At 35.1% G+C, this 22,533-nt stretch overlaps 1 protein-coding gene across 22 annotated transcripts in view; it reads left to right on the top strand.

Moving 5' to 3' along the window:
* XIRP2 (xin actin binding repeat containing 2) overlaps positions 1 to 22,533 on the top strand; it is a 698,239-nt gene that overhangs the window by 138,885 nt on the left and 536,821 nt on the right. Inside the window, exons 4-5 of one of the 22 annotated variants that reach the window (XM_047872618.1) lie at positions 17,358 to 17,414; positions 18,939 to 19,120. The exons of 20 other annotated variants lie outside the window; for them this stretch is intronic. The gene's annotated coding sequence lies outside the window, so the exon portion shown is untranslated. The remainder of the gene's footprint in view (positions 1 to 17,357; positions 17,415 to 18,938; positions 19,121 to 22,533) is intronic. One more of the 22 variants, XM_047872614.1, reaches the window with a different exon arrangement.

Genomic DNA, 22,533 nt, shown 5'->3' with positions numbered 1-22,533 from the left:
TAATTATTTGGAAATCAAAAGCAAATCTGAGTATTATCAGAAGAAAATGCCTATAGTTATTGACTTGTAGGAGATAGAGTCAAACTGGGTTTTGATCAAGTGAAGAAGCTGTGATTAAAGGTAAGAGAGAATATCCTTGCAGAGAGAGATGAGAGGCAGGGAGGAACAGTTGTTCAAAGACCACTTTTAATACAGCTTGACTTTTGTGTTAGAAATATGCTTGGGGCGTCTGGGTGGCTCAGTTAAGTGTCTGAATTCAGCTCAGGTCATGATTTCATGGCTTGTGGGTTCTAGCCCTGCATCAGGCTCTGTGCTGACAGCTCGGAGCTGGAACCTGCTTCTCATTTTGTGTGTGTGTGTGTGTGTGTGTGTGTGTGTGTGTGTGTGTCTGTACCTCACGTGCTCACACTCTGTCTCTCTCAAAAATAAACATTAAAAAAAATCTTTAAGAAATATGCTTCGGAGTATTCTTTTTTAAAAGTCTATTCATTAACTGTAGGAATTATATCTACATCATAACATTGGTGATGACATTGGTTGAGGAATCAAGAGCAAGAGCTCAGACTTGATGATTACAGGTAGAGCAGGACTCCTGGAGCCTGTGAATAGGTTAAGGTTCTGTAGAAATCTCCTTCTCTAGGGGATGTTTGCTCATCCCAAGGAAGGAGTCACTGACTTTGGAACTTACCTGGGCCATGTGGTACCACTAGCCCAAAGTGGTGAGCTTCCTGACCTCTCCTCAAAGGAGCTCCTAGCTTCAGGTCTCAAGTATTCCTACTTGGTGGCCTCTACCACTTTGTGGATGAGTAATAGGCACTATTGGGACCCAAGTGAGAGACAAAATACAAATGGGAACCATGAACCTAAAAAATAAGATAGCAAGAGTCTGGGATGTGCTAAGTTAGAGTAAATTAAAGGATTCATCAGGTGGTGGAGCTAGAATCACTACTTGTCTTTCTAGGAAAGTCTGTTAAGAACCTGCATTGAGCAAAGCAGTTTACTAGAAGCTGAAGATAAATATAAAGTAAGAAACACTTTTGACTCTGATGACAACTTTAATGAGAGACAAATGACAATAATATAAAACTTCAGTTGAGAGGCTGAGTTTTAGAGATTTTTGACATGTCAAAATATGCCTGGCAAACTGGTAAGGCAGGAAAGCTAAAGGCCTATTTACTTGGGGCCATTGACCTTCAGAGGGAAAGAGCTGTTTCCATTATTAGAGTTCAGATACACCAGAGCAGGGCTGAGGTGATAGAGCTTGAATGGGCTGTTTTTAGAGCTCTGCAGAATAAATTCTGAAAGAACTCAGCCTATGGAAAGTAGAAATTAATGGGTAGTGGTTTGTATTAAAGGCTTAGTGGACAAGGGGAAGGAGTAATTCTGAGTATAGACAAGTATCAACCGGAATTATATATGCATCTAGGAAGCATCGTAGTCAAGAAATAAAGCAGAGTCTTTTCCAAGTTGCTTTTCTTTAGGTTGTGGCTTTCATTCTGGTACAAGAGCATTATAACAGATATGAAGCATAAGTCGTTTCGTTTAATCCTTACTGTGAACTTGAAATGAAGTTACTGGTATCCTTATTTTAGAGAGGAGAAAATGGGGGCTTTGAGAATTTATATTAATTTTTAAGATTAAAATAGTAAGTACAGGACTCGGACTTGAATCTGAAATCCCATGCTCTTGTGTTAAGTGATTCTGCCTGCCCTCAAGAAATGGAGTAAATATGCCAACAGGAAAAGATTTTTATTATGGATACTTAAAGTTTAAGTCTTAAAAACAACACTTTTTTGCTGCCTACTGTGTGTGTGTGTGCGTGCATGCGCGCTCGTGTGTGTGTGTGTGTGTGTGTGTGTGTGTGTGTGGTGTAAGACAGTCCAATATTTCAGGAAAAAGCTGTGGTAAACCTGGGAAATAAGACATTGGCAGGTCTCAGGGCGAAGAGAGTAGTCTACTCAAATGAAAATTCAGGTTTGGGCCTGTATTGAGTGGTTTGGGGTCTAACTGGGAGAGAGACCTGTCCCACTCTCAGTGGATGAAACCATTCTTCACTCTTACTTTTTTTTTTTTCCTACTCCCTTTAGTAAGTTAACATTCTGGTGTGAAACAACAAAAAAACCTATGCGTATGCTTTTTGCCTGTCAATCCCAACCAAAAGACAGATGCAGAGGATTTAGTTGAAAGCAAGACATTCATCTCTGACATTTTAATCCTTTAATATAGCTAAGATAATATTAGAATTCCAAATTAAATTTAAAAAATCATCTATGCTTCTGGTTTGAGAATCTGAGAATTTTTTTATTTTTCTGAATCAGATCTAATCTAATACATAGTCATCAAACAAAAGTTTTTATTGCTATGTGCTGGATCTATGGTATTGTATGGATAGCTAGTCTCTTTCAAGTGGGCCATGATAGTACATAATTTTCTTCCAAGGTCTGGAAATATATTCTTAATTAAAATGTCATATTGTTAGGGTGAGCTGCATGTAATTTGCCAACTTTCTTACACTTTAGGACTGCATTTGGAGGACATTTCCAAACAACTTCTCTAAATCTCTTTGGAGAACACTATAGTAATCATTTGAAAAATGTATTAGAGAAATTGTTACATTCAAATGTTTTGTATAATTGTTTTATAGGGTTACATTTCCCATTCTTTTTGTGCTTTCTTGCATACAATTGGGCATCCAGTTCAATAGACAATGTTACTGTAATGTCCTCAATGAAAATTTAAATTCACAAAAGAAAATTTTCTAGTTATTTTTTTCTTTTATATATATTTTTATGTTGACAAAAGACAACAGGATTGGTATATTTTTTAAATGTAATTCTGGTTCTAATATACACTACTATTCAAAAGAGAATATGAAAAGAGTATGGTTATGATCTTAGAATGCTATTGTCTCCTTTGTCTGCAGGTCAGAATTAGCAATTTTGACTGCTAAGAGAGAAAAACAAGAATCTTCCAGTTATTGCTTATTCGTTTCTCCTCCTTACTCCATAGAAAACAGAGGTTTTTTTAAAGTCTATTTTTAAGATCAAAATTACTTTTATAAATAACATTATTTGGGAAACTTACTGTCATTTCCAGATGTGAACTTTTTGTTTTAGTCCTTTACATAGTAATTCCTCTAGCTGCTTTATCAGAATGTCTTCCTTCTTTGATGTCTCTGAGATGAACTGTGCCATATCACACCAACATGAAAATCGTTTCTTGAAGAACCATGAAAGGTGTTTTCTACCTTATTTTTTACAGTGCATGCTTTAGTCTGTAATCATTTAAGTAAACAAACTTGCTGGGACAGGGCCTTGAAAATTATGAAATTACCTTTTTCTTAGGGGATTGTCAACAAAAGAAGTTCTGTGTAATAAAGAATTTACCCTTTATGTCCAAAAAAAAAGAAGTCTGGCCTTTGCCCTCGGCTTCTGGGAGGTAATCTCTCAGCCCTTGGGATGCCATGCCTGATGGGAGTGTCTTTGTTTCTCTTGGGGTCTTGGGTCACTGGATAGTCTTAGGGTAGAGGCTACCTGCATCGGAAAGACCAACAAATGTGACTTTAAAGTGGAGATTTTGGATCATAGGAATCATTGGACCTCCAGAAGGAGAGTATTCTGAGATTAGTGACATGGGCAGTCAGTCAATCATGTCTACATAATGGAGCCCTGAGAACAGCTCTGCACACTGAGGCTTGGTTAAGCTTCCCTGGTTGGCAGTATGTTGTGTTTATTGTCACATACTGATTCTGGGAAAGTAACATGTCTGTGACTCCATGGGGAAAGAACAATTGAAGCCTTGCATTTGGTACTTTTCCTGAACTCTGCCCTGTATTCTTCTTCCCACTATTGATTTTAATCTGTATCCTTTCCCTGTACTATACCATAAATATGAGAATGAAAAAATGTTAGCATAGTTAGAGTTTTTCTGGTCAATTTTAGAACCTAAAGGTGGTCTTAAGGACCCTGAAACTTGCAGTTGGTATCAGAAGTGAGGATAGTCTTGAGTGGGAATTGCTACCTCTAACCATACAGTTGGCTAGAACTTTTAGGATGTTGTTTTCCTAAATGGAAAAAAAAATATGATTTGGCAGTGGATTAAAGCATAAAAAGTATAATTAATGAATAAAAACTCAGGTGTCTTTCTGTATATGTTTATATGTATGTGGTTTTCTATATGTTGACTATTCACTTACTCTCCATATGCTGACTATACACTTAATTCTCCATATGCTGGCTTCAGAAACACAAAGTAGTGTAATGAACTTAAAACTGAAGAAGCTAAAACAAACAATATGGCGACTTTTACAGACTTTCAGGAATAGTAGGGTGCAGAATTGTGGGCTGCAATTGATGCCCTCATCCCTGGTAGTAGCCATTCTAGAATCTAGATTGTCAAGAGCTGACAGGGCAGCCATCACCTGCTCTCATGATTGTAGAGCTAGCCCATATTCATACCATCTGCAAAAGATTCTGTCATTAATCACAATTCTTAAGGAACCCTTCATTTCTAAGGAACTGCAGAATTGCATACAGATTCTTAAATGTTTTTATTGTCACTGAAGTTTTGATTCAACATTACAAAGAAAGTACAGAGAAAATGAAAATTTTTGGACTGTAAGAGACCTCAGTTCGGTTTCCAGCTTTGTCTTTAATTAGCTGTGAAAACTTAGGCAAGCTGTTTGAACCTCTCTGGGTCTTAATTGCTGTTTAAAAAAAAAAGTTGAGCTACGTTGTCTCCTGGACCCCACATGGCTTTACAATGAGATGATATTTAAGTAGTTTTAAAAACTTAACTTCCAAATCTAGATCAGATTTCTGATTTTGAATAGCCAGAGGTACAAATCCTCGTGTTCTGTCTGTGCCTGCTAAGCTAAGAATTGAAAGTAAACTACTTTTCTCCCTATAGAAAACAGATACAGTCTGGCCTCTCTCATGCAAGTTTAAGTTTTTGCATCTTGAATAAGTTTAGAAAACACTTTTACCCAAATGTTTTTTGCATGCCTAATTTTCTCTCATTTAGAGAGTATATTTTAATTAACACAATATTTTACTTTACATAACAGATTATTTTAGCAAATTCCATAGCCTTAATTTTTAAGAGCTAAAATTTTAATTATTGATTAAAATCTCTGCTCTAATTGCATTGTTTTGTAATATTTCATTACAATTCTTTCTCTCCCTTGCATTTCCAAAGCATCAAGTCATTTTGTGATCTGTATCAGGCTGTTAATATATGCCATCACGGGGTGGGTAGAAGGTGGAAGAAAGTAATTGGGGTCAAGGAAAGAGAGGAGTGGAAGAAACAAAAAAAATACAGAAGCAAGTAACTTGAATTAAGTAAGATGTACCACGATGGTATCATTCCATGTATATAAAACGTGTGTGTGTGTGTGTGTGTGTGTGTGTGTGTGTATGTGTGTGTGTGTATGCACATAACTAGAAAAAACATGTTTTAAATGAATGTATATCTACTGACATGGAACTAGCTACCTAAAATGAAACATTAAAAGAGGAATTACCAATCAAGGTGTACTGTGTGAGTCAATTCTGAAAACAAACACCTGTGTGGGTGTTTATATTTAGGTGTGTATTTGGATGAGCAAGGGAAAGGGAAAGTGCATGTGTGAGGCTTCTAATATGGATTGTGCAAGGCAAGTAGGCTTTGGGGGTGGGTTAGGATGAGATGATAATCTTTCTTGCTCTGTCCAACTCTAAATTTCTTCATTTGACTTAATGTACACATTCCTTTTGTAATTTGAAAAAAACATCAAATTAGATGTAGAAATCTAAACTGGTAGTATTTAATTTTCTATTTAATACACACTGGACTGTAAATTGATGAATCTGCCCTCCTGTGTGTATTTAGCTTAATACTCACTTTATAAAACATTTTTCATAAAATTCTGAAAATAATTTTCTTGCCTTTTTATTCATGTTCAAATTCTTAATTAAGTTTATTGAACTATTAAAACTATAATTCCGTGGAGTATTTCAAACATAATAAACAGGCAAAACATAGGCAAACATTAATGTACTCCTACTCAATGTATTTAAAAATCTTTGGCAAGGTGCCTGGGTGACTCAGTTGGTTAAGTGTCTGACTTCGGCTCAGGTCATGATCTTACAGTCTGTGGGTTCAAGCCCTGCATCAGGCTCTGTGCTGACAGCTTGGAGCCTGGAGCCTGCTTCATATTCTGTGTCCTCCTCCCCAACTTGTGCACATGCTCGCTCACTTGCGCTCTCTCTCTCTAAAAAATATTTTAAAAATCTTTGTTAACTGATATGTTTAATGCTTATTTCTATATAGTTAACCTTATTGACTAAATGAAAATTGGGTATGTGATCAACTACAATTTCTAGAACTTTTCTCATGAAATGCATTAGATTAAGTCTTTGACCATTCTCCCCGTGAAGGCTAACTTGTTCTTCTAATTAAAATATAGCTTATATTTGTTGTAAATATTTAGATAATATAGATAAGCAAAAAATAAATCCTTAATTACCCTTGCATCCACATGGTACCTTAATGCCTAATTTTCTGGACTTTTCATTTGTATATATACTTTTTACTAAAGTATATATATATATATATATATGTCTACTATATATATGTCTAGTATATATACTAAGATATATGTTGTCTACTATAATCTATGTCTTTACTATGTAAATATAGAATAATTTAACACAATTTACTTAACCAATTATCAACTATTGGAAATGTATGTTATTTCCAATTCATTCTGAACTTAAAGGTATTGCATCAAATAATGTTGAACCTAAATTTGTGAGATATCCATAATTATTTCCTTTGTATAAGGACTTATGCATCAAGGAGTATAAAATATAGGATACTGCTAATAGGTATTATAAATAGATACATTTAAATGTAAGAAGTCAAGCATTTTTGGATTTTCAGAGATGTGGAAGAATTTCATATACCACTGATAAAAGGGTAAACAGACCTAGTATTTTGGGATGATAATTTAATTATACCTATCAAGCAAGGAAAAGAACAGTAAATTATAAGTTCTTATTACTGTCAAATTTATAGCCCTTTTCTGTTGGCCTAAAGGAAAAATCAAATACATTTTTAAAATTTAGTTCTCCTGCCCTGTTGAAATTTTTTTGAATTCTGAATGTCCCCAGCATCAGAGCTACTACTCTTCACTTTGTACATTTAAATGAGTAAATCTTCTGAGTTTCTATTTACAATGAATAGATTATAAAATTTTGAACAAGATCTGCCAAATAGAAAATTTGTGAATTGGTAGGGATTTTTTTTTTTTTTTTTAACTTTTGGCCTCCTCCATCCATTTCTCCCAGCCGCACCTCTGACAATTTGTTCGATTAGCTTCTCGTTCCTGATTTCACGTATTAAGAGAGCATGTGGTACTTGTCTTTCTCTCTCTGACATCTTTTACTTAGCATAATGCCCTTGAGGTCTGTCATGTTGTGACAATTGGCAAGACTTCATTCTTTTTTATATTTAGATATGTGCATATACATCAGATTTTTTTTATCGATTCACCTATTCATATATTGTCTCCCTCTCTTGACCATTGTAAATAATGCTGCAATGAACATAGGGGTGCATATATATTTTTTGAGTTAGTGTTTTCATTTTCTTGGGATAAATATTCAGAAGTAGAATTGCTGCATCATATTGGAATTCTGTTTTTAATTTTTTGAAGAACCTCCAAACTACTTTCCATAGTGGCTGCACCAATTTACATTCCCATCTACAGTACGTAATGGTTTCCTTTTTTCCACATTCTCACCAATATTTGTCATTTCTTGTCTTTTGAAAATAGCCAATCAGACAGGTGGGAGGTGATACCTTATGATGGCTTTGATTTACATTTCCCTGATGGTGAGTGATGTTGAACATCTTTTCATGTATTTGGTAGTTATCTGTATGTCTCCTTTGGAAAGATATCTATTCAGATTTTTGGCCCAGTTTTTAATCAGAATGATTTTGGGGTTTTTTGTTTCTTTGCTGTAGAGTTGTAGGAGTTCTTTATATATTTTGGATATTAGTTTATCAGATGATATACATAATTTGCAAATATTTTCTTCCATTCAGTAGATTGTCATTTCCTTTTGTTGATGTTTTTTTCTGAGTAGAAGCTTTTTAGTTTGATATAATCCCACTTATTTATTTCTGGTTTTGTGGCTTTTGCTTTTGGTATCATATTAAAAAATATATATCATCAACACCTATGTCAAAGAGATTACTGCCTGTTTTCTAAGAGTTTTGTTTCCAAGTTTTACATTCAAGTCTTTAATCCTGAGTTAATCTTTATGTGTGGTATAAGTTAGTGGTCAGGTTTCATTCTTTTTTTTTTTTTTTAATGTTTATTTTTGAGAGAGAGACAGAGACAGAACATTAGGAGGGAGGGAGGGAGAGAGAGAGAGAGAGAGAGAGAGAGACAGAATCTGAAGCATGCTCCAGATTCTGAGCTGTCAGCACAGAGACCAATGTGGGGCTCAAGCTCAGGAACCATGAGATCATGACCTGAGCCAAAGTTGAGCATTTAATGAACTGAGCCACCCAGGTGCTCCAGGTTTCATTCTTTTGCAAGGGGCTTTCCAGTTTCCCCTGAATCATTTATTGAAGAGACTGCCATTTCCTCCATTTTATATTCTTAGTTCCTTTGTCATAAATTAATTGACCATATATGTGTAGGTTTATTTCTGGGCTCTGTTCTCCATTGATCTGTATGTTTTTATGTCAAAACTATGCCATTTTAATTACTATAACTTTGTATTATAGTTTGAAATCAGGGAGGCTGATGTCTCTAGCTTTGCTCTTCTTTCTCTCAGGATTGCCTTTGTTATTTGGGGTCTTTTGTGGTTGCATACAAATTTTAGAAGTATTTGTTCAATTTCTTTGAAAAATTGACTTTGGAATTTTGAGATGGCTTGCATTGAATTCATAAATTGCTTTGGATAGTATTAACATTATAATAATATTGATTCATCCAATCCATGAGCATGGGATATCTTTACATTTACTTGTGTCTTCTTAAATTCATTCATTAATATCTTGTAGTTCTCAATATATAGGTCTTTCATCTCCTTGGTTAAATTTATTACTAGGTATTTTATTCTTTTTGATGTAATTGTAAATGGGATTTTAAAAATTTCTTTCTGATAATTATAAGTATAGAAACATAACAGAGTTCTGCATATTGATTTTTGTCTCTTACAACTTTACTGAATTCACTTATTAGTTTTAAGTTTATTGATAGTACCTTTAAAATTTTGTGTGTATAATATTATGTAATCTGTAAATAGTGACAATTTTACTTCTTCCTTTACAGTTTGGGTGCCTTTTACTTATTTTCTATACTTAGTTTTTATACTTTCCTAGGGTTATGGCAATACTTTTCTTGTAACTGCTTTATGGTTTCAGAGTAGAAATATTTTAATATAGTTAATGTATTCAAATAATTTGATATCAAAAAGGAAAAAAAAACACTGCTTCAGGCCCACCTAAGTTACAATATGTGAATTATCAACTGATAGATTCTTTGAATCCTGGGACCTGGTTGCTTCCTTGACAGTGAGTCAAATCTTCACCTCTCTTCAGATCAGACTTCTTGTGTATATTTATAAGAATTCTTTATTTTTAGTTGAATTATTAAATATTTTAACTTAGTGTCTTTCTTCTAAAGTATGCATTGTATATGTATTATTTGATTTTCCAGCATTATATATCCTATGGAATTACTATTATAAATATTAGTCTACTTTCTTATCATTAGAAGGTTAGGAATGCATAATTAATTGTCATTACAAGTAGGTGGTCATCCACAGAATTAATGTCTTAGGTTAACTTCTCAGAATCATTTTCTTATTCCCATTTAAAACATTAGTCTAATCATTTTAGAATATAATATTGAGCTCTTTCCACCTAGCTATAATGAGAGACCATTGATGATGGCCTATTGCTAGTTTTGCAGGATATTTTGCCTTACTCAGAGTTTGTGTTACTCTTACCTACTTATACACAGAAAACGGTATACAATCTGTGCCTTATAGAAAGACATAAAACTTGGCATGCCTGGGTGGCTCAGTCAATTGAATGATTGATTCTTGATTTAGGCTCAGGTCATGATCTCAGGGTCATGGGATCTAGCCCTGTTTTGAACTCTGTACTTAGCATGGAGCCTACATGGGATATTCATTCTCTCTCTTTCTCTCTCTCTCTCCCTCTCTCTCCCCCCCCTTCTCTCCCTCTGACCCTCTCCCCTGCTCACACACTCTCTTTAAAATAAAAAATAAAGACCTACACTTATTAAAAGCAAAATGCTATGTGTATTAACATTGATGTTATTAATCTACATTATTAACTAAATGCTACTACTAATGTGTGTTAGCATTAAATATATTTATTAAAATGCTAAAATCTAAAACATATCCTTTAATATATACCAGTGTTTTGCATAGCTAAAACCCTTTGTAATCGTTCATTTCAGTGTAATAGTAAAGGAATAGCATTTCACAAGCTCAAAGTATTTTCATCACTTATAATATTAATGGACATTGTGGTTGTAGTGGCTCAAATTGTCACAACTGGAGCAGTGTTAGCCCCATCAAGTTTTGTGTTTTGTTTTGTTTTTATTTACTCCCACCCCATCATTTATAAAAGCATCCTTGCTTTCTGACAATAATAAAATATTCTCGAATGGGGTGCCTGGGTGGCTCAGTTAGTTGAGCAGCTGACTTCATCTCAGGTCATGAACTCGTGGTTCTTGAGTTCAAGCCCCACATCAGGCTCTGTGGTGACAGCTCAGAGCCTAGACCCTGCTTCAGATTCTGTGTCTCCCTTTCTCTGCCTCTCCCCCATTCATGCTCTGTCTCTGTCTCTGAAAAAATGAATAAATGCCAACAAAATTTTTAACATTCTAGGACCATTTAGAGTTCTTTCAACTCCAAGGCACAGCAGCATCCAGACTCTCAGGATCTCCCACACTTTTCAGTAGGAAGAGGCAAGAATTTGGAAACTTGGACTTCATCAGATTGTTGGTGATGGTCTAGTTCTGCTGCTGCTGTTAGTTTGAAAGATAAAGATACTCCTTTTTAATGCCATGTTTTCACACGAATCCAGTAAAAGGCCCACACATAGGATAATGTAGTCAATGGTAGAAGGGGCAACATATATTGGAGAAAGGATGGTTGTTCGATATATGTGGCTGTGACAATTGGCTATCCACAAAATAACTAAAATCAAACCTCAATCTTAAGTCATGCATAAAAGTACGTACTAGATAAAGACCAAAATATGAAAAGTAGCAACTCAGATGCTTAGAAGAATATAGGCATTGTTTTTTCTTTCTATTTTAATACCCAGCTAAAGAGTGATACAATATGAGCAAATTCTAAAAGATGGATTAGTACATTAAATAAGATCTGTGTGACAAGAAACACTATAAACAAAGTGAAAAGAATTTGAAAAGACCAGATTGAGAGTATTTCAGTGCATATATCTGGGAGGATTATTGTCAAGAATACATACTTTTAAAACAACTATATACCATTAAGGGGAAAAAAACATTGATATAAAAATGGTGAAAAATGTAAACAAGCACTTCAAAAAGAAAAATCACATGTTGTCAATATTGACATGGAAAATGACTCAACCTTTTCAGAAATCACAAACACAAAACAACTAAAAACTAACACCATTCTGTTTGGTAAATCTAAAGAATTCCGATAATTCCAAATGTAAGCAGGAAAACGGGGAAATCAAATCTCTTGTGCAGCACTGATGGAGGAGGAAGATATAAGCATATAGCTTTGAAGAACAATTTGGTGTTCTGCAGTAGAACTGAATATATAAAAACTCAGAAATTCTGCTTCTCAATATATCAAGCAGAGCAGCATTTTTAAAAAAATTTTTTCATCATCTCTGCATAGACATATACAAGCTAATACAGAAGTTTTTTCAGGGAGAAGATATAATTTCCCCCTCTTCCTTTCTAGGTTCTTGGCTGAGACATCCATATAATAAAAGATTAACGGAAGAAAAACACATGGAAGTTTAATAATGTATTACCTTCTATATACATGGTAAATACCCAGGAAACCTGAGTAACTCTTTGAAATGGTCCAAGTTAACAGTTTAAAAAAACATCTCCAGCTAAAGACAAAAGATGTTGGAAGTAGGGGAGACTAGTTTGGGGAGGTTACTAGGAAAGGACAATAAACAAAGGCAATGTGGTTGCACAGATTTTAGTAGTTGACTTCTCCCTTGAGAAGAGTTTCTAGAGATTTGGAGTTACCCTGCTTGTTCCAGTACAGAGAAGGGGACATCCTAACATCCTAACAACCTTACAAGGTTTCCCTTGTAAATTTTTCTTACAAAAGTATGACTTCTACTCACTTTAAAAAGCTTTTCCTGGGTCTGCTGTGCCATAAAAATAATCAGCCTAAAATAATCCTTATCCCAAAGAGACACATTTTGGGGTGGCAAATTCTGTTCCCCTTCAGTTTCAAGAAACAATTGTTACACTTTAATTTGCAATGCACTGTTATTTTTTTTATTCTTTTTTAAATCACATCATATCATTTTCATATCCTATCCAGAACTGCACACACCCCATTGTCCCATGGGCCAGAATGATCTGACTCCTCCATGTTCAAGATGGTTTGGCCTGTACTAAGCCTGCACTCCCCAAATGACAGAGCTCTGCATCAGTTCCCATGTAAAGCCTCCTAAGGATCAAGTCTAACCAGAAATAAGGACTGGTTCAAGAATAGGCTTTAGCACACACTTGGAATCACTGTCCCCCTTACTCCTTCAAGGATCTCTTATGAGGAGATGATTATATTTACCCTACACACATCCTTTTGGGAAGCTGGTGTGTCAGCACATGATTTGTTCTTCCTGAGACACTTCAGGGCCCATATGATCTCTTTCAGAGGGCTGTTTTTAGTGATTCCAAGGTGATTTGATGACTCCTTTCTGACTACTTTTAAAGAACAAAAATCCAACCGAGTAAATTTGAAGATTTAACTGACTTTATTAAGTGATTCATAAGTCAGGCAGTATCCCTTGTAGCGAGTAGAGAAAAGATCTGAGGAATTGAGGAAGGAGGGCAAGAACATTATTAGCAAAGAGAGAAAAGGGATTGTTCCAGGCAAGGCCACCTTTCCTTAGGAGGAAGGGCAGGGGATCTTATTAGGTGGCTTACCTCATCTGTCTTTGAGGGGAATAGAGATGGCCCATGTGACAGATTACCTAGTTGGGGTTGATCAGAAAATTCCTGATTGACAGGTTAAGACTTATGTTTCTGGGGGAGGTTGAAACTACAGTTAGGTTGTATATTAAGCCTTAATTTGGTGACTTGGCCTGGCCCAGATGCACCATTTGAGGACTATGGTTTTCTTTTTAACAGTACAAAAGGAAAAAAAAATTGTATAACCTACACATGTAAATATACGTATATATATTTACGTGTGTGTGTGTGTGTGTGTGTGTGTATAAACAGATGAACAGAAAATCCTTACCTGCCTCTGTGTCTGCTCACCTTAGTGTTCCCCACTCAGACGCCTTAATCTCTGCTGAGGTTTTGTTTCCTCAATCCTTTCCACTGGGGTTTGCTTCTCAGACCGCTTGCTCTGTGTCCCCTCCAAGTCTCTACTCCACCTACAGAGGTTTCCTTCCATTATTCTGTATTTGACCACTATCTACAGAATGATTTCTAAGGCAGTGGTGAAGTGTTGCTTGTATAGTTGAACGTTGTATTTTTCAGGTGACATTTCTTGATAAAGCAGTTTTATTTTTAAAACATAAAGGAAGTTCAAGAAGATATTTGACACACATTTATGCATTAAATAATTAATGATAGAAAATGTTCTTATAAATGTTTAAAGTTGTTCTTGATCCCAGAATTTAAATGGCATCTTTCTATATTTTAAAAGGACTTAATCTGTCTTTGGCATAGCAGTCTCTTACACAGTTGTTACAAGACTATTTCTTTATCTTCAGAAACACTGTTTGGATACATTTTCCAAAAGAATTGGTGTTCTCTTCAGGGACTTTAAGTCACTAGGGATTCTATTTCCTTCTGTGTGTTCTTTTGAGAATTTTGATTCAGGTACACAATACCAACACATCTTTATAGTGTCTTTTTAATTGTCATTACTGAAATAACTTTTTAATTTAAAATTTTCTTGTTCTTTACGTAACAGGAAAGTAAGTAGAGAGTTAGCTACTGACACCTCCCTGTGGGAAAAAATCTACAACAAAACAAAAACACAGTGGATAAGAAAATTAATGACTATCACCTGACCCTGACAAGAAAATGTTTTCATTTTGTTTTTTTTTTCTTTAAGTTGTAAACACAATGACTAGATATGTCAAGCAGGTTGCAACGTTAATAACATTTGTAAGTGTGTGATGTGCAGCAAACATCTGATTATGGTTCACTTCATTTAAAGCGAGGCCTTTGCAGAGGGCATATTAATGTTTGGTGTCTGTTGCTTGGAATGCATTCTGTTTGTCACAACCTGAAGACTCAGAGGACCAAGAGAGAGCATTCTAATTAACCCTGGGTTCGTTGCAGCAGTGCAGAACTGTTTTGTGTTCTGTTTTTCTTTTTTTCCTTTTTGTAACTAATAATGCATGTAACTAGAATTTTGAAACCACAAACAGGGTTTCTCTGTGTGAAAGCTCTGCTAGTTTACCACCAAAGACTCTTATACTGCTATTCTAACTTGCTTTATATAATTTGTGTCATTGGTGTTTCTTGAATTACAGGTATCAGGACATTTTGAGGGCTAGGCTGTCACAGTTAAGGAATTCTATATGGCTTGTATGTCTCTAATGTGACATGGAGAAATATACATTTATAATTCACTAATTATTGGTTTAAGGACAGTGAGCAACCTTCTAAAATATATTTTAAGGAAGATAATGTTCTCTTCAATAAGAATAAATATTAAACTACTGTGGAAGGAACTCAAGGTAGAGCAAGTGAATGACTTCTCTAAATAAAATTTACTTATTGCTTCTGAGTATTTTCCTGAGAAGTGGGTGAAAGGAAGTTAAATGAGTTAATGATGTAAAGGGTATAATGTGGTATCTGACACTTCAGATTGCTTCTCTACAGGCTTTTGTGTAGTTTGATGAAATGAGGAGTCTGGACATATGTCAGAAAGAAGGAAATACTTCTCTATCCCAACTCCAGCTGCCATTTAATTTAGGCATATCAGACTCACTTAGCTTCTTCTAGTCAAACCAGCCAGCCCTGCTCTATAAACCACTCTGAAGAGTCTGATAAGCTTTCTCTTAGGTGAAACCTTAGGGGAAAACACACACACACACACACACTCTTCATGATTCTTCTACAGAAAGCTACTCTGAATCTTTTGATGACTTCTCTTTTTTAAGTACCCTTTCCTTGTATGTTCCCATAATTCTTATAACTGTTTGGATTGAGTATGTCCAGTCATTTTATACCATGGCTGTTTTTCTATAAAGCGAGTGAATGTTCCTTTCACAAAAATATTTTATGATGAAGACCACTTAAATTTATCTTTTCTCCTTGGGGGTAAGGGGAAGTAAAGGAAACTATACTCAAAGCTACTTTGAATGGCCCACTTTATTATTTTTTTTTTTTTTTTTGCATTTTCCTGGAATATTTGAACAGTTCACATTCTGATTCAATTATCTTACTGAATATGCTATGAGGGAAAATTCTAGGACGTGTGTGATGGATGATTTGGTTATTTGCATATTATAAATGAGAAAGCGGAGCTGGTGTTTGTGTTGGTTTAACTGTGTTAACTCTACCAAACTAGGGAATGCCCAGATAGCTGGTAAAACATTATTCCTGGATGTGTCTAGTCTCAGGAAGAGATTAACGTTTGAATTTGTAGACCTAGTCTACTGAGCGCTTGAATAAAACAAAACAGTGGAGGAAGTACAAGTTTACTCCATTGTGCTGAGATGCCCATTTTCTTCTCTCAAACATGGGTACTTATGCTTCTTGGGCCTTCTGACTCTGACCAGGACTTAGACCATTGGCCCCAAGTTCTTGGGCCTTTGGGCTTGAATTGACAGCAGTGGTATCCCTGGTTCTGAGGTTTTCAGACATGACTGCCTCTTCAGCTTGCAGATGGCAGATTGTGAGAATGCTTAGTTTCCATACTCCTGTGAACCAATCCCTGTAACAAAGTTCCTGTTAGCTATAACTATGTATTTATATCTACGTCTAATATTGGTTCTCTTTCTCTAGAGAATCCTTACTAAAACAATGTTAAATCCAAGAATGATTTTTAAAAGGAAGAAAATATTAACACAAGACTCATAGTTAAAAGCTTCATTATTTTTTACATTTATTTATTTGCTTATTTACTTAGTTTGTTTTTCTACAAAATTGCTTCCTGAATATGAGCTAAGCCATGTAAACCCTGAGCCTAATATACTCATCTGTAAATGAAGGAGTTGTCCAAAATGAACCCCAGTGTCCTTTTCAACTCTGAAAATCTGGGTTTTATTCTATCTTTCTCAATAAATTTTGATTTTTAGGAATACTAAGTATTTTCTGTCTCCCCTCATTGCTGTGTGTGTGTGTGTGTGTGTGTGTGTGTGTGTGTGTCTGTGACTTTTATTCTTACAGAATCTAAAACTGACCCTATTACAGAAGTAAGAGAGTTGTAGTTGCACAGATCAAATGAATATTCTAGGATTCATTTTTCTGTAGATCCAAACATTGGCTATAGTGAGTTTCTTTCTCAAACTTTTGATTAAATTGCCTCAACATCTCCACTGTCATACTTTCCTTACCTTGTCTAATCAGAACAGCTCCTGAGTCTGCATATTCTAGAAGGGCAGCTTAACTACCAGAAGGCCTAATGTTAAATGATGTGTGATAACAGGAAGCTTTTCCTTTTGGTCCCGCCTCTCTGAATTCTTTTTTTTTTGGGGGGGGGTGGTGAGAGAGAGAGAAGTTGGAGAGGGGAGAGGGGAGAGAGGAGAGAGAAAGAGAATCTTAAGCTCTAGACCAGTGCAGAGCTCCATGTGGGGCTGGATATCTCATGACTGAGCCAAAATCGGGATCATGACCTGAGCCAAAATCGGGAGTGGGACGCTTAACCGACTGAGCTACCCAGGTGCTCCCAAATTAATTTTTTAAAGTACTTTTATATTGTTTTCATCTTTGGCTGAGATGCTAGCCCAGGTAAAGTTTCTGCTAGGCTAAAGATACATTTTTAGTTTTTTTTTTTTTAATTGACAAGATAGCTCGAATACAAAATAATTCTAGAAAAGGAGTACTTTTTTTCTGCCTTAACCTTGATAAACTTTGTGATTTTAAAAAATTATTTTTATTTATTATTTAGCACTTTCCTGGCTGATTTTTAGTTTTAACAAAGAGGAAAATCTTATTCTTAACAAACGTAAGTATGACAGTCATGAATTTCAGTCCTTTCTGACTATTGCGATTTTCCATATATTTCTGAAAAATATTTAGGACACCATGAAAAGGTCAAAAACAGTTGTCATATTTACTTATCTGTTTGCCAATATATATTTTTTTAAAGTTTTTATTTAAATTCAAGTTAGTTCACATACAGTGTAATGTTAGTTTCAGGTGTACAACACAGTGATTCATCTGTTTGCCAATATTTATTGATATCCTGTTGTGCCAGGTTTTCTAAGTGATGGAAATATGTCCACTTTCTTTTTCTTATCCATTAATAATGTTTGGTAAGGGCCTATTTAGAATATATTTTGATCCATTCTTATTTTCAAGTCTCTGTGTCAACTCTGAACTGTGTTTTTAATGATACATAAAGTATATCTAATGTCTAGAAATGGCTTCCTAGGAAATAAAAACATATTCTGTCACTTAAACAAAAATGCCAAGCTATCACTGTATTTTTGTGTCTATGTAGTTTGAAAAATCAACACTAAATAGCTCTATGTGAAAGGGGTCTATTGATATTCTGAAAACTAGGCTGCCTTGGGTTGTGCTTTTCTAATTGCTTCTCATTGATTATCCCATACTTGTCATGGTTGAAATTGTTAGATAAGCACTTTCTATCAATACAAACAGAAGATTTTGATTTGTTTTCTTTTGGTTTAATGAGTCAAAAATGAGTATTTATGTTACATAGACCTAAAATGGAGATCTACATTCATTTAACAGTTTGTGCAGTGTAGATGATTTATATTATTGGATTATGAAGTGGAGGAAGGAAAGGTAATAGTGAAAGGAATTTTACTGATGTGTTCAGGACTGGAAAACCCAAATCTCTGTTGCCTAGGGTCTGTCTTCTCAGGAAGACAAAAGTCACTCCAATCATTGTATCACAAGATAATGGCTACACAGTTTCATGGTGATTGATTTAGAAATCTCCCTGTCTTCCTCTCTCTAGCTTCATTCAGTCAGCCCTGCAGGGTCCCTAAGAATGATCAGCAGCAGCTTAGAGGCTCTGGCTCTTTAGAACTCATGGCATCAGCTCTGTGGGATCCTCCTTTGATATCCTGTAACTTTACCTCTTTGTCTTTTGTTTCCCCAGAACTTGGGATGGTAGCTGCTTCTTGATGTTATTTTATCTGGGTTAACTCAGTATTAACTTAAGAGGAAAACCTTCCATATCAAGGAGGTTGGACAATCAAAAAGTCAACTGCTAAAAAGCTTTTTAAGCTCTCTATCTGGAGCGGCTGTACTTTGTTTGGGACTCTGTGCAGCTGATTATGAAAGCTACAAGGTCAAAAATGCTTCAAAATGGAAGAGTGGTGTCCTTATGTATCTCATGGCCTTACCACTAAATTCCTACTATCTAAATAACATTTGACTTTGTTTTGTAAGAACCAAATGTATTTGCTGTTTATTTTTTATAATATTACATGAATATCTCTTGGCATAAATGAACTCTTTAAAGCCTTTAAATTAATCCCAGTTTTATATCTTGCAGAAACTCCTAGAGCTGTGGAATGACAAAGATGCAATTATCTACATCCTAAGATGTTATCATCCAACAAAGAGGATTATTTTTTACTTTTGGCATGAAGTTGGGGTAGAGGGTGATCACCTAATTCAATCAGCAATTCTACTGATTTGAACTGAGTTTTAATCTTTCTAAGGACAAATCTACAGGTTAATTTCTAATTTATCCTTACTCTTAATTGTTAAAGCTCAAACTGCAAGCTTTCAGTATTTATTAGTGACCCATCTCTGTAGTGTCTGTGAATGACAAATTTGGTCTTCTTTGCCTGTATTAATAATAACAAGAGGTCTATTAACCTTCTCAGCTTTTTAACCACCCTTCTTATTCAAGCTCTTTTACTTGGCTTCTCAGCCTCTTAGTCACCAGCTGCAAATAGGTGAAAAGATATCTCAAATAATGTACTCACCTCTATATTTCCCTTTTCTTGATTTTGGGCCCTTAGGTCCTTGATGTCAGGTTGGCTCTCTGAGGTCATTGAATCAATTTTGTTTATTTAGTTGAAGATTTCATCCACTTTTTTTAGTTTCCTGTTTCAGCAGGACAATTGGTCTGTTAGCTTATTTCACCATTACTATAAACAGAAATCCCATTTATTGATTTAAGCAAAAGAGCAATCATAAATCCATCAAGGTACCTGGCCAAACTGCTATTTGATCCCTAAAAAGAACAAAGTGATGAGAACAAAGATCATGGAGAGTCAGAAAAAACAGACTTGAATAAAACTTTCACTTAATTTTAATTAACTCACATTTTTCACTTTTAACAGGGTAATAAGGATCTCTACAAATCAAAAGAAGAGTATGGGAAAACAATTTGTTCATTGTTGCATGTCATGTAAATAACAGTTGTATATAATTATTACCATGTTTTTCCAAAAAGTAATTCCTTGTGATATAGACTACTTGTGAGAAGAGTTTGGGGATTGAGAGAAGTAGAGAAAAGAGTTATATGATTATAAAATGAAAAAACTTGAATAGATGCTCTACATCTTGCTTAAAAATATTTCTAATATCAAATCAAAAGAATAAGCTATGTCCTGGACAAATCAGTACCTTTTAGGTTTGGGTCAATTAATGTAAATTTAATTAGACCTTCTCATATATGATCCAAATTAAGTAACCCAAAGTTTACAATGAAAGCTTATACCTTTTTACGGATAGTTTTTGAGTATTAAAATGGTATCCATTGGCCAAGCTATATTCTAAACCCTTCTTTTATTCTTAATTTGGTACAACCACCCTGTAATACAGTTACTATGTTTATTTCCATTTTATATATGAGAAAATCAAGGTATGTAAGTTAAGCAAGTTGTCTAATATTTGTAAGTAGTACAGTCAAGATTTGAATCCTCAGTCAAGAGTCTACATTCTTTTTTTTTTTTAATGTTTGTTTTTGAGACAGCATGCGCATGTGGAGGAGGGGCAGAGAGAGAGGGAGACAGAGAATCTGAAGCAGGCTAAGGAATGTGAGGGCAAAGCCTGATGTGGGGCTAGAATTCACAACTGTGACCTCGTGACCTGAGCTGAAGTCCATGTACTCAATCGAGTGAGCCATCCAGGTGCCCAAGAGTCTACATTCTTAACCATCATTCTATATTGCCCTTGTGTCAAATGACTTAGAAAAAAAAATACAGAATAAAAGTGACATTTAAATAGAGATGGTAGAATTTACGCATTTAAATTATCAAGGAGAGACAGTTGCTATAATATATACAATTGGTGGGATTTTTGGTTTTCATTCAGTTAATGTTAAGATAAACTGATATGTATTGCTGATTAGTTTAAATAAGGGTTCATTAAAATATCTATAACATTAACAAGAATAATCCTTTATTTAACAGAGAAAGATACAAAACATTTTGTGTTTTAAAAATTATCTAACAAAGGGACACCTGGGTGGCTCGGTTGGTTGAGCGACTGACTTTAGCTCAGGTCATGATCTTGTGGTTTGTTAGTTTGAGCCCCGCATTGGGCTCTGTGCTGACAGCTCAGAGCCTGGAGCCTGCTTTGGATTCTGTGTCTCTCCCTCTCTCTGCCCCCTCCCCTGCTCATGCTCGCTCTCTCTCTCTCTCTCTTTCTCTCTCTCCCTCTCTCTCTCTCTCTCTCTTTCAATAATAAATAAATGTTAAAATTTTTTTTTAATTATCTAACAAGGAAAAGAAGGAAACTACATAAATAATTATTCTTCCAAGTGTAGTTTAAGATTATAAGGTTTAATTTAGAATTTATTCTGATGGTGTTACAAAAATTAGGAGATATTGCTAAATTTCTGTTGATTTGGCATGACACAAAAGATGAATTATTTTATATCCTAGAAAGACTGTCATAACTTGTGGATAAGATTGGATTCTGAATGCGGGTCCCATTATATATCAACCACTACACTAGTTTTCATAGATACTGTATAGATATGGTAGACCTCTTACATAAATTATTTATAATTATAAAGTTTTGTGAACTGAATTATGCTACAAATTAGTAGTAATTTAGCTTTTATGTACCTAAACATTTATTTATAGATTATGAATTATATGCCAGCATAAAAGTTGTCACTAGTAGTAGTTAATCAAGGTATTTGTTGATTTGCTTATGTTGTATAAAAGAAGCTGTCCTTTCTCCTCTCTAAAACCATCACAATCTGGTAATTTTTTTTTTTTTTTTACCAAATATGGAATAGCTTCCTTAGCAACTATCATTAATCAGGTTATCGATCTCTGCTTTTTTGATTAAGGTTAATCTTTTATAATAGAAAACAAATTCCCTTAAACTCAAAATTCTTTCAACATTTAAATAGTACTTAATAGTATTTAAAGAATAAGTCATAGTGATAGGGATAACCATAAGGTCTTTTATATCCTTTAAAACTGTGAACTCTAAAGCCAGGAGATTTTTAAAAATACAGATTTCCAAGTTTCATACCATGGGCTTTTATCCACTAGGTATATGGCTAGGTATACCATAACCATACAGCTTTGGAACCACTCCTTTTTGAGGTACCATAGCATAATCAAGCTTTGGACTACATAAGACACCTAGGTTCAGCCCAAGTTCTGCTGTGTCCTACCTGTGTAATGTTGGGCGACATATTGAACTTTTCTATGTCTGTTTGCCTCAATCTCCTTTAAAATGCAGATAAAGGGGCGCCTGGGTGGCGCAGTCGGTTAAGCGTCCGACTTCAGCCAGGTCACGATCTCGCGGTCCGTGAGTTCGAGCCCCGCGTCGGGCTCTGGGCTGATGGCTCGGAGCCTGGAGCCTGTTTCCGATTCTGTGTCTCCCTCTCTCTCTGCCCCTTCCCCGTTCATGCTCTGTCTCTCTCTGTCCCAAAAATAAATAAAAAAACGTTGAAAAAAAAATTAAAAAAAAAAAATAAAATGCAGATAAAAATAACTATCCTTATGGTACGCAGTAAGGACTATGAAGAGCAATGTATATTAAGCATCCAGCACAAACAATAAGTAATTGACTCAATAAAGAAAAGCCATTATTGCTCTGAGGTGATTTCCCCTCAATAAAGACTTCCCCTACAATAAGAATGACATTAATCCACTTCTTGTTCTAGAAAT

The sequence above is a fragment of the Prionailurus viverrinus genome, chromosome C1 (genome assembly GCF_022837055.1).
Source record: "Prionailurus viverrinus isolate Anna chromosome C1, UM_Priviv_1.0, whole genome shotgun sequence".
NCBI classification, from domain to species: Eukaryota; Metazoa; Chordata; class Mammalia; order Carnivora; family Felidae; genus Prionailurus; species Prionailurus viverrinus.
Note: the sequence above shows the minus strand (reverse complement) of the source record. Positions and strands in the feature narration are given on the sequence as shown.